The sequence below is a fragment of the Heteronotia binoei genome, chromosome 4, assembly GCF_032191835.1.
Source record: "Heteronotia binoei isolate CCM8104 ecotype False Entrance Well chromosome 4, APGP_CSIRO_Hbin_v1, whole genome shotgun sequence".
NCBI classification, from domain to species: Eukaryota; Metazoa; Chordata; class Lepidosauria; order Squamata; family Gekkonidae; genus Heteronotia; species Heteronotia binoei.
Genome location: NC_083226.1, coordinates 89,545,653 through 89,558,460, shown reverse-complemented (window position 1 = coordinate 89,558,460; position 12,808 = coordinate 89,545,653).

Genomic DNA, 12,808 nt, shown 5'->3' with positions numbered 1-12,808 from the left:
TACTTCAGGAACACAAACACAGACTGAGCTCTATTCAAACCTCCCGCTCCTTTATACAATTCTTGCCCCCTTCTGATTGGTCCTTAACTATGTACATGGATTGGCTATTTACTGGGGCCTAAGGGCCTATCAGGGTACAGTATGAGCCTAGATGTTGATTGGCTACTTATGTTTCAATCCTTCCCCTGATTGGGCACGCTTAGGCCTTCTCTGGAACCCTGGTGTGGAGTACAAGCTTTGGCTTGTTCAGCTTCCCTCCAAAAGTAACAGTTCCCTCCAAAAGTAACAGTTCTCCCATTTGAGCCTAGGACACAACAAATACATAACACAGAGGGCTGAAACAAGCCAAGGCCAGGGAATGATTCCATCAAAAAGAGAAAAGATCCAGGAATCACACCTCCTTGTACACTGCATTCCCTGACCAGTCAGCTCTTACTCTTAATAGATAGATAGATAAATTTATTGTCATTGTTCTCCACAAAAAGAGAGCAACGAAATGAGGTGCTCTTCCACAAACATACCAACACATCAAACACACATATTCATATTCATACATCTAAAACCATTTAAACCATTAAAACCATTTAAATACATCTAAAACAGATAAACATTCATAAAACCATTAAAACCATTAAAACCATTTAAATACATCTAAAACAGATAATCCTTCATAACCCTGCATTTAACCTAACCACAGCACTTGGATAGAAACTGTCCTTAAATCTGTTTGTCCTAGCCTTCAACACTATATCGTCTACCTGACGGTAAGATCTCAAATAGCAAATGGCCCAGATGTGAAGGGTCCCTTAGGATCCCATGGTGGCACTGCAAGCATTTTGTTTTGAAAATGCTGAGGGGAAAGTGTCCTGAAAATTCTCAGTAGGCAATTTGTATTGCTGGTAATGCTCAAAATTAAACCCCAGTTTTCCAGGCAGGTTCCAGTCTGGATTCTTGAAATCTGTTTTTATTTAAGCCTTCAATGTGAGGTCTGGAAAAGGAAAGAGTCAAATCACCTTTCCAATTTATCAAACTAGTAACTTTTCAAAAGCACTACACTTGTGCTACTTTCTTCAGACAGCATAAGGAGGATAGCTGTGCTAGGGGAAAGGAGGCAGCTTTGTTTCTGTTTGTTTTCTTTTAAAAAGAAATTTTATGCTGTAATACTGGAAAGAGTGAAGTACACAGTCTTCATAGCATTGTTTCTTTTTTTACAAAACAGGTGAGGAATTGCTCCAGGGATGAAGGTAAACTTGCTGGCGTTTTTGAAGAGTTCCATGACCATGCCTTATTCAGTTTGTCAAACAGATGGTGATGAAGAAGATATTGGATTTATATCCCGCCCTCCATTCCGAAGAGTCGCAGAGTGGCTCACAATCTCCTTTACCTTCCTCCCCCACAACAGACACCCTGTGAGGTGGGTGGGGCTGAGAGGGCTCTCACAGCAGCTTCCCTTTCAAGAAGAAGAAGATATTGGATTTATATCCCGCCCTCCACTCCAAAGTCTCAGAGCAGCTCACAATCTCCTTTACCTTCCTCCCCCACAACAGACACTCTGTGAGGTGGGTGGGGCTGGAGAGAGCTTTCACAGCAGCTGCCCTTTCAAGGACAACCTCTGCCAGAGCTATGGCTGACCCAAGGCCATGCTAACAGGTGCAAGTGGAGGAGTGGGGAATCAAACCCGGTTCTCCCAGATAAGAGTCCACACACTTAACCACTACACTAAACTGGCTCTCCAACACCAAACTGGCTCTCCTGCTGTCGTAATCAATTCCTGCTGTCATAATCAACATTAATATACTAAATAAATCTTTTAAAAAGTGAACAAAACATCTAAGCATGGGGGAGTAGAGTTCTTTTATTCACACTTAGTGGTATTACAAGAGCTATGCAACAGAACAATTGCTTGTGACAGTTGCATTACCAGTCTACCTGGTATTATAGGACTGCCTGATGATTGCCTCTGGTGCCCACTGCTGCTTGGAGTGGTGGTGAGAGAGAGAAAATATTTGTAAACATGCTGGCATCCTCTGTGTCAGTATTTCACTTCCAACTATAACGCTGGGTTTTACCACAGAGTTTCCAGCAATTCCTCAAGCTACTCATTGTCACTTATAGGTGCATAGCATCATCACTGACATTGCTGATGCCACATGTCCCAAAAATCCTGCTGGTTGCTAGGCTTGGCCTGACAACCCTAAATGCCAAATACAATGGAACACAGAAGTTTTGAGAAAAATCAGTATTTTATTAGAAACGAAACACTGAGGTGTTAGTGCAAAGAAAATATGACATCTGTACAACTGATGTTCTGTGCTGAAGAAAGACTTGTGGATATGCTCCACTGGTTGAGTTATAACTGTATTTCTTGTAGAAAAACAATAGCCTACAAAGACTTAAAAGATAGAGATATAAAAATATCCAAAAGCAGGGCTTTTTTTGAGCAGCAACACACAGGAAAGCAGTTCCAGCTGGCTTGGTGTCAGAATATGCAAATGAGTTCCTGCTGGACTTTTTCTACAAATAAGCCCAGTGTGAATCAGTGGTGATGTCAGGGGGTGTGGCCTGATATGCAAGTGAGTTCCCAAAAAGATATACAGCTACAGCAACTAATATGCAATAAGTCATGCTTTTGCAACAGCTTGGAATTATGGAATGTACTCCCAAGGGAGATTCATTTGTCCCTATTTAGCCCTGTTCACAAGTTATAGTGAACACATGTACAATTTGTGTACAGTGTATTCTTTATTTTTCTTTATATGTGCATTAATTCTCACGTCACATTCAATAGTTATACAGCTGAATGCTCATACCTAAGAACTTGGTGGAAAGGAGGGTAAGGCAAGGAGAGGGCTAGGTGGAGATAGACATCCACAAGACAGGTGGACCCTAGAAAGAAAAGGCTAATCTCTGCCCACCTTCTTACTGGACTTTTCTTCATTTTCCTTGGTCTGAGGTGATACTATGATGACACCTCACTCCTTAGAGGTTGGGACAAAAGTGTGGACTTAATTTTTCCCGCAATCATTGTTCATTTTGACATCCAGGGAACAAAAATTGCCATGCTCATAATGTATTCCAGTCTCCCCAAACAATATGCTAGGCAGATCCAAACAGGCACCCATGTTGGTCTGAAGTAGTAGAACAAATAGGAGTCAATTGCACCTTTAAGACCAACTTTCGTGTGCATGCACACGAAAGCTTACGTTCTGAATAAAACTAAGTTGGTCTTAAAGGTGCAATTGACTCTTAATATGCTAGGCAGAGTTTTTTTTATCAGTCATGAGACTGTTCTTATTGTTTGTTAGGGTTGTGGGTGTGCACTTCTTTTGATGGGACTTTTTATTTTCTCAGCAATCAGCAGTGAATTTTTAGGGACTTCAAATGAGACTTTTGAGTCCAAGCAGAGGCATCTGTATAAAGGAAGACCCTGCTTGCAAACAGTTCTAGCATCCCCCTTATGTGTGGACCCAATCCTGTGCAATCTAGTTTCCTGTAACTGTGATTTCTGATATATCAAAAACCTGAAGACTGATTATAATATAGTGGGTTCAAAGCATCGAGGAGATGTTGCAATGATGGTAACAGCCCTTTATTAGAGGCCGCATGGTAGATGAAGACTGGTGAATGAGCCCCCAAGCCAAACCTATATACAACTCCAGGTTCCTGAATAAGCATGCCATTGGTTCATTCAAACAGGCAAGGGGCCTGTGATTGGTGTAGGGCAGCAGGTATTTGGATCCTACTGTCCAATGAGCCCGGCAGGAATCATATGTTACAAACCATATACATAACATCCCTCCCTCCTAAGTTTGCAAGCCCTATTGCACATAATTCTGTAGGTACGCAGGCTTACGGTGCTCGTGTGTTGACCATCTGAGCACTGGGGCCGCTGGTGGAGTGGTTGTGACCTCGGGTGCTGCAAGTTGGGGGGCTGGTGGCTCATTGGTGCCTCAGCCAGCAGTTCAGGTTCTCCCGGGATCTCGGGTTTCGGTTCTCCCTGAGTTTCAGATGGTGGTTGAACCATGGCATTGGGGGCTTCAGCTTCTGTTGTCTCCGACTCCGGGATGTTGACCGGTGGGTCATCTGGGCTCACCTCCCCACCCTCTGGCGCCTCACATGACCACAACTGGTCCATGTGTCACCTCATTGTGAATCCCTCCTCTGAAGTAACCTCATGCATTACCACCCACAGTGCCTAGGAAACTTGGGCCGGTATCCATGCTGGGCCCCCCAAAAAAATTTTTTTAGCAAACACCAGGTCCCCTGTGTCGAAACCTCTGGGTGCCTGGTCTGTCTCGGACCACTGTAAAGCCCGTGGGAAGAGCATTTGCGGTGTTTGGCGGTCAGGGGCAAACAGACCAAGAAGGGGCTTGTGATCTGTATGGATGGTGAAGGGCTGGCCATACAAATAATCATGAATTTTTTTAACCCCTGCTACAATAGGCAGGCCCTCCTTTTCAATCTGTGCATAATTATGCTTCGGTTTTTGAAAAGTCCAGGAATAGTATGCAACCGGGACATCATGGCTGTCCAGAAGCACATGTGTCAAGACTGCCCCCACCCCATACGGTGACACATTGCAGGCCAAGACAATGGGCAGCCGCTCGTCGAAGTGTGCCAACAAGCTATTTGAAGTTAAAATGTCTTTTACTGCCTGGAAGGCAGCAGCTTGCCGGCGACTCCAAACTTACAGGGCCATCTTGTCTAAGAGGAGATGCAGAGGTTCCAACAGCTCTTCCTTGTGGGGAAGGAAGGCATGGTAAAAATTGAGGAGTCCCAGAAATGACTATAGCTCCACCTTGTTCTTGGGGGCCGACGCATCACATATTGCCCTGATTTTGTTCTGTGCTGGGTCAATTCCTACCACATTCACCGTGTACCCCAGGAAGTCAATGGTGGAAACACCCAACTCACACTTTTCCCTTTTTACTTTCAACCCCGCCCCATCAAAACACTGCAAGACGTCCAAGAGGCGGGATGCGAATTCTTCTTCTGTGGCTGCAGTGATCAACACATCATCAAAGAATGGCTGGACCCCAGGAATCCCTTTAAGGGAGAATCCATTAAGTTCTGAAAGATCCCCGGGGCCAGGCTGACGCCAAACTGCAGCCATTTGACCCGAACTCCCCCCCCCCGTGCGTGACAATTGTCTGAGCCTCTGTGGTAGCAGTGTCTAGCGGAAGCTGCTGGTATGCCTGAGCCAGATCCAGCTTCCCAAAAATCTTAGCCCCTGCTAAAGAGGCCAGCACGTGGCTGACCACTGGAACCAGATAAACCTGGCCTTGCAACGCCTTGTTAATTGTGCATTTGTAGTCTGCACAAATGTGCACATTGCCATTGGGCTCTACTGAGGTGACTATAGGTGTTTCCCAACTGGCGTTTGCCACTGACTCCAGGACCCCTTGGGTCACGAGGCAGTCTAGCTCCAACTCGATCTTAGATCTCAGAGCTAGGGGCACACACTGGGCCTTCAGTCTTATGAGCTACACAGTCGTATTTAGTTGTAAGGTCACGGGGGGTCCAGTGTACATTCCCAAGATGCCATCGAAAATGGCGGGAAATTCTTCGCCATTGAAAATGGCAGGGAATTCTTTGCACACTTTTTGAAAGTCCTTCTGGGCAGGGGCTTGATGTATACCCATTACCCAGATTCCCAGGGCCTTGAACCAGGACCACCCTAGTAGGTTACACAGATCTCCCTCCACTACAATAAGGGGAAGCTTGCCCAAGAACTGGCCATATCTTACATGGACCTTTCTCACCCCCAGGATGGTGACCTCCCTTTTCTGGAAGTCACAAACTACAAATGGGTACGGGCATAACTAAGATTCTCCCCCTAGGCACATTTCCCTGAACGTGCGGGCTGAGATGACTGTCTGGCCAACCCCGGAGTCTACCTCCATTTTGCAGGGCCTGCCCTCTATTAGCACAGTCACTTTGTATTTGTCAGGGGAAGGCATGGGAAGCTGGCAAACCTGATCCCCACCATGGTGAGTGCCTGGATGTCTTCCATGAGTGTGACCTCGTGGCATCGGCCATCTTTCTGTCGCGAGTTGCCCCCTTGGCACAGCGACTTTGACCAACAGACACATGCTAGATGTCCAGCCCTCCTACACATGTGGCAGACAGTGTTCCAAAACCTGCAGGACCGACACTCGTGGATCCCCACAGCTGGCGCATTGTCCTGACTGGGCAGGCTCGGTTGCACATGGCTGTTGGCACTTCAGGGCCTGGTGCGTCTTTAGTGAGTCTTCCTCACCAGAGTCTTCTGAGTTGGACCCGCTGGCGATCTGGAGTGCTCCTGTTGTGCGCCACTCTTTATGCAATTTTTCATAAGCAGTCACCTCACTCAGGGCATCTACCAGTGTGAGGGTCTTGGGTCTCATCAGCTTCACCTGTAGCTTCTCGTTTCTGAGGCCGGCCATGAAACAGTCCAGAAGAGCTTCATCGAGGTTAACAAAGGAGCCCTCCCGGGCGAGGAGGCGCAGCTCTGCCAGGAATGTGGCAACAGGCTCGCCGGCCTTTTGTAACCACTTGTGGAAGTCCAGATGCCCGGACATCCACATTGGCCAATGCCCGGACATCTGCATTGGCCAATGCCTGGATGTGATGATCTGGTAGGTTGCTGCGTTGTTGGTCAGCAACACTGGCGACATCAGGTTCTCCACTAACTCCATAATGTCCTCCCCGCAGAGGCTAAGCAACAGCTGTTTCTTCTTTAGCTCATTCGTGATGTCGTGGTAGAGGAGATAGAAGTTTAGTCTCTTCTCCCATCTCTTCCACTGCTCCGGGTGAGCAGGATTGAACTCTGGAATGTGCCCATGCAGGCTGGGTGCTACATCATGGTCGGAGCTGGGCCTTGGAGGTGCAATTGCTGGTGCGGAGACACCGGAGGAACTGGATGCTTGGTCTTCACTCATCTCCTTTCCTAGCTTGGCGACCTCTTCAGCAATGGTGGTGCAATGCGCAGAGCTGGAACAGCTGCTGCGAGGCAAAGTGCAGTGCCAATTGCTGGGCACCTACCAGGATCACACCTTCATCACCACTATAATATAGTGGATTCAAAGCATCGAGGAGATGTTGCAATGGTGATAACAGCTCTTTATTAGAGGCAGCATGGTAGATGACTGCACAAACAAGACTGGTGAATGGGCCCATGGGCCAAACCTATATACAACTCCAGGTTCCCATGCAAACATGCTATTGATTCATTCAAACAGGTAGGGGGCCTGTGATTGGTGTAGGGCAGCAGGTATTTGGATCCTACTGTCCATTGTTCCCAAGTCCCCAAGCTCTGCTCTCCTGGCTCCAATGAGCCCAGCAGGTATCATATGCTACAAACCATATACATAACACTGATCTTAACTCAATTGACAGTTGACACAGATTATTCCAGATGAGGCACCAGCTTCTGGGCCTCTTAAACTGAATCTACAGATTCTCCAGAAACAATTGGAAATCACTCAAGATCAGAAGTTTAGAAATCTGTGCTGCACTGTGGCAGGAGGCCAAGTTAAATGAATTGATAATTTATAATCAATGTATGAAGCAGAAACGCAGGCTTTGATAAGGCAAACACAGATGGCTTTTTAGCATTGAATAAATAGCTTGGGCTTTAGCAGGGAAGAAAGAGGACCTAAACCTAGCAAGCTACGGATCACTTGCATCATATTTAACCACATATCTAACCACCGTTGTTTACTGCAAAGGGAACAGGCCCATGCTGTCCACGAGGCAGGCTCATGGAAAGTCCCTGCTCTTGCTTATAGGAAGGCCTTATATGGCTTGAGGTAGTGTTCTGTAGTTACTGTCAAAGCGTGCTTTCTGTGTTTCCTGTACTGTCTGATGCTTCCCTACTGTCACACCAACACTCCTATGTAAGACACACATAAACCCCCTTTGGGAGGATGCCCGAATGAGGAACGAATAAACTGTTATAGCTAAGTACAGTAAATGAAACCGAGAAGTTCCTTTGTTTGAATCAATGGTCAGAGCTGTGAACCATACCAGGAAGTGAGGACATGTGTGATGTATAATGGGATGGTAATAAAGGTGGAAATGGGGAAGTGTTGCCGCTGTACTATGGGGGGGGGGGGTATTAGTACTGTTAAAATGATATAAAAGCTGTAAGCTTCTTGTGTTCAGGGCTCAGACTTCCACTTTTGTGGCGGACGCCAAGGAGGTCTGGCCCGTATGTATCTGGCCCATACTTACGTATATTAATAAAGAAAGCTGCTTCCGGATTTCGCCTCTGCTGCCTCTGTTATTGATCCCACCGAAATTGGTAACGTATAAATAGGGTTTTCCCGCTACAGCACCTACCCAAAGACACTAAATGATCAAATGAAGTTGGGGGGCATCTGGAGGGAAAGGTATTTTGGACATGCTGCCCACCTCCCAAAAAAACTATTCTGTCGGTATTAATAGGTATTTTTCAGGTGTCTACAACTACTCACTGTTCAGTGTTCCTTCTGGAGTGCAAAACATGACCTGGTGCTGCTACCCCAGCACCATTTTAGTAAAGAGCTGAGTGTCTAATTGTTGATGCTGTAACTTACAAGACCCGTCTCTTAAATATATACTTCGGGTCTATCTAATTATTCGGTCTTTTGTTGAGGAATGAATTGCTCTTATTAATGTTGGGTTCAAATGCAATTTATCTTTGAGCAGGGTTTTTTTTGTAGAAAAAGCCAATCAGGAACTCATTTGCATATTAGACCACACACCCTGACATCACCATTGTTTCACACAGGGGTTTTTTGTAGTAAAAGCCCATCAGGAACTCATTTGCGTACTAGCCCACATTCCCTGATTCCAAACTAGCCAGAACTGTGTTCCTGCTAAAAAAAATACAAACCCTGTCTTTGAGGTACTTTTAAGTATTTTTAGATATTTTAAAACTATTTGCCTGTCTCCTGGAAACTAACTAACAGTCAATAAAAATGGACCCTCTGTGTCCTTACTGTCATTAAAAGACTTATATTACAGTCCAGGAAAGATAAATGCCACCTCCAGTAATCCAGTGGATTAAGGACTTTACAATTTTATTAACACTTTACAACTTTATAAACAGGACCACTTCTCCCTATATCAGCCCTGTAGAGCTCTACACTCTTCTGACCAACATCTTCTGATGGTCCCTTGCTCAAGGGATGTTCGTTTAGCCATAACCAGGGTGAGGACTTTTTTGGCCCTTGCCCCAACCTCATGGAGCATGCTCCCATTCGAGATCAGGGTCCTGCAGGACTTATTACAGTTCCATAGGGTCAACCTTGGTTTCCCCTGGCTCAACCTAGTGGCACCTTTTCCACTTGGAGAATCCGGCCCTTCCCTGACCGCGCCGCCGCAGGTGGCTGTGGGCGGGGGCCGCGTTTGCCTCCCCGGATGGAGCGAGGCAACGCTTCCCACCCATCCGGGGATTTGCAGGGCGGGGGCTGGGGCTTTTTAAGCCCAGCCTCGCCCCCTTACACGCACTTCGCTGCGTGTTTTGGTCGAGCAGGGACGTGCTCGATCGTCGGCCTCCTTAGTGAGGCCTATAGCGGCGGAGTCGGGTCGAGGCCGATCAGCTGATCGGCGCGAGTGTGTGCGCTTCGCCGGGAGCTTGTTCTCCCGCGGATCAGCTGTTAACGCCCCCACCTTTTTGGAGCTCAGCCTCCAGCTGGTCGTCGGCTGCCCCTTCCTCCTCGGTGTATCTGAGGCTCAGAACAGGCGCGGCAGCCGCCCCTGGAGTGTTCTGGCCCCCACCTTTTTTCCTGTGGCGGCGTTTTCGCAAATTCGCTTTAAGCGCGGCAGGAAGCAGCTGGACGGCGGCCCTCTTCACTCGGTCATCGTGCAGGCGGTAACAGCGGCGTTTCAGCCGCGGGGGGTGCTCCCCTCCCCTCCTTTTCTTTGCTTGGGTTTCCTGAGGGCTAGCTTTGCTTCATTGGGGCCCCAAGGGACTGGTTAGTGGGTGTTTGCAGCATAAGGGTTGGACTGTGACCCTCTTTTACGGCCTTTGGTCTCTCCTGGGGAGACTCATTTCTCGGCCCTGGCTAGTGCGTTATTTTGTTTTGTTTTTTCCCTAGGGCATCTGTTGTTTAGGGATGGCTCCCAGGAAGGGCCAGGGGACCTCTAAAGGCAAGCAGCCTGCAAAGGCCCCTGGTAAGAGACCTGCCCCTAGCAGGCTGGGGGAGGAGGAGGAGGCCCGAACTAGGCAGGCCATTGTGGACAGTTTGGCTGCTTTGAGCGCCAACATGGTTTGGATCCGGGAACAACGGGGTTGCCAGGGGGGCGGAAGGCTGCACGGGCGTCCATCAGGGCTTTCGAACAAGAGGTCCTGGCCCGGCTTTCTTCGTTACAGGACATGGCCCTGCCTGGCCCGTCTGGCGAGCCGAGTCAGGCCCCGGCCGAGCCCTCCTCGGTCTCTGAAGATGGTGTGCTCCCTCCAGTAGTTCCTGATCGGGCCGATGGTCGCAGTGGGGCTACGCCCGTGGCAGTTCCAGTTGGCGTAACTGGACCGGAAGGACATGGCTGCCCGTACTGGACCGTCGGGTGGGATGACGCATGTCCATGTTGAACCCACCTCGGATTTTGTAGATGGGTTGGTTCCTGCGGAAGTCCCTGGGCATCCTGAGGGTCGCGGCGCTGCACCCGTCATGCTTCGGTTAGTGTACCCGGTCTAGGAGGTAAGTTGGGCGGGCCTGGGCAGACTGGCGCTTGGCCTAGGGGTGTGTTGCCCCTCTATCTGACTGCAGCTTCCCTGCGCCCTGACCTTAATAGCCCAGAGTAGCCCAATCTCATCACAACTCAGAAGCTAAGCAGGGTTGGCCCTGGCTGGTATTTGGATGAGAGACCTCCAAGGAATACCAGGGTTGTGTTGCAGAGGCGGGCAATAGCAAACCACATCGTCAACTGCAGGTGGTCTAGGCGCAGCTTCTGGGGCCCGGGGTCCACGGCGCCAACTTGCAGTTGGGAACCTTATGGGCTGTGCCTGATTCCCCCGTGTGGCGCTATGTCTGCCTCTTCAACGCCCAGTGCCCCGTCTACTGCTCAGGGTTCAGTAGGTCAGGCCACGCTGGGTGGACCTTTGCCATGGGCCCAGTGGTGGGGTGGTCAATGCCTCTCGGTTGGCCCAGCACCTCCAGCTGTTCCGGGGGTTGGCCCTCAGCCTCATTGGGGTCGGTCCCGTTTCAGGGCCGCCCTTTCAGCGACACGGGCATACCGCTGGGTGATCACTTGATGGTGGCTACCCGTGAAAAGATACTCAGGTGCAAGTATGTGGACGTCTTTGGACTTCTTTACAGGGAACTGGAGATAGAAGGACAAGGATGAATTGGATGAGAGGGACAAGGAAAGGATTAAACAAAGAAAGGTGGAAGGGATTTGGGCTAACTCGTTGCCCGGATTTCTTATCTATGCTGGTTTTATAGCGCGAGTACAGCCTTTACGGGCTGCACCGCTATTCCAGTATTGTGATATTGCATACAAGGCGTATGCAGACTCCTTGGGTGCTGCGTGGCTGCAGCACGATGAGGGGTTCCTGATGAGGGCTGCCCTCAACCCTTCCATGCCAGGGGACCAAATAAATCAGCAGCTGTGGCTGCAGCTCATGCCCCCTGCTAAGCATAATGCTAGGGTGGTCTGAGTTGACATACTGATTTGGTCCAAGTCCCTGAGTGGCCCCAAGAGGCCTGGGGGCGGGGCTGGAGCCCATGGTTCTGGTAAAGGGCCCCATCCCCATCAGAGTGAGAGTCCTCATTGAAATGTTAGTGAGCCACCCTAGAGTAAGTGATAGAGTTTACTTAAGGGAAGGTTTTATGGAGCGCGCTAATGGCAGGGTGCGGGGCCCTTTCGATGCCCCTCCTGTCCCTAATTGCGGGTTGCACCTTGGGGTGTGGCTCGGGCCAGTGTGGGCAACTTCTCCATTCCTTCATCCAGTTAGCTGAGGACCTTGGTGTCCCGTTAGCGCACAGAAAGTCGGAGGGCCCCTCCTGTGTTTTGACCTTTTTAGGTATTGTGCTGGATTCAATTAAGCAGGCGTCCCGCCTCCTGGCTGGGAAGATTGTGTGCCTCCATCGAAGCTTGTTGGGTTGAAGGGCGAACGTAAGGTCCCCCCCCCCTAGAGCCCCAGCAGGTTGTGGGCCACGTTAACTTTGCTTGCAAAGTAGTGGCCCCAGGCGGGCCGTTTTGCTGCGTCTATGGGACGCCATGTGCTCCTCATGTCTCCCGCATCTGCTGATCAGACTCAGCAGTGGTACGCGGGAAGACCTTGAGGTGCGGGAGCAATTTCTTGTGCACTCCACTGGGGTTTCCTTTTTTGGGGGAGGATATGCGGATCGAGGGCGATCCGCAGATCATTCCGACACGGTTGACGCGGTTGGTTTTGGAGCTATTACGGTGGCCGATGGTGTGCTGAGTCTTGGCTCGCCACGTGGTCGGATACGGACCTTTGCGTTATTTAACACTTTTAGGAATTTTTCCCACTTGTGGTTGGGTATGATTGTGGGGCGAGGAATTTGCCAACTATGTCGGTCACTTTTGGTGTTCCAACATAGCTGCGGCCAGGCGACTAACACCCTCTCGTCCAAGTTGGTTCCGGTTATGCGCCTTGTTCGCTTTTTACTTTGTGTTGTTTAAGGTTGCACGTTTTGTTCTTTGCCAAGCACCTGCCGGCGTGTGCAACGGGGTCGCAGACGCTCTGTCGAGTTGTCTGATGGAGCTGTGTCGACTTCCCGCACCTGGGGCCCACCTCTTGCCGGCTCTGATGCCTACAGAGAGGTGGCAGCTGGAGAGTCGAGGTCAATCGGGCCACAAGGCTGGCCCTAGCCCC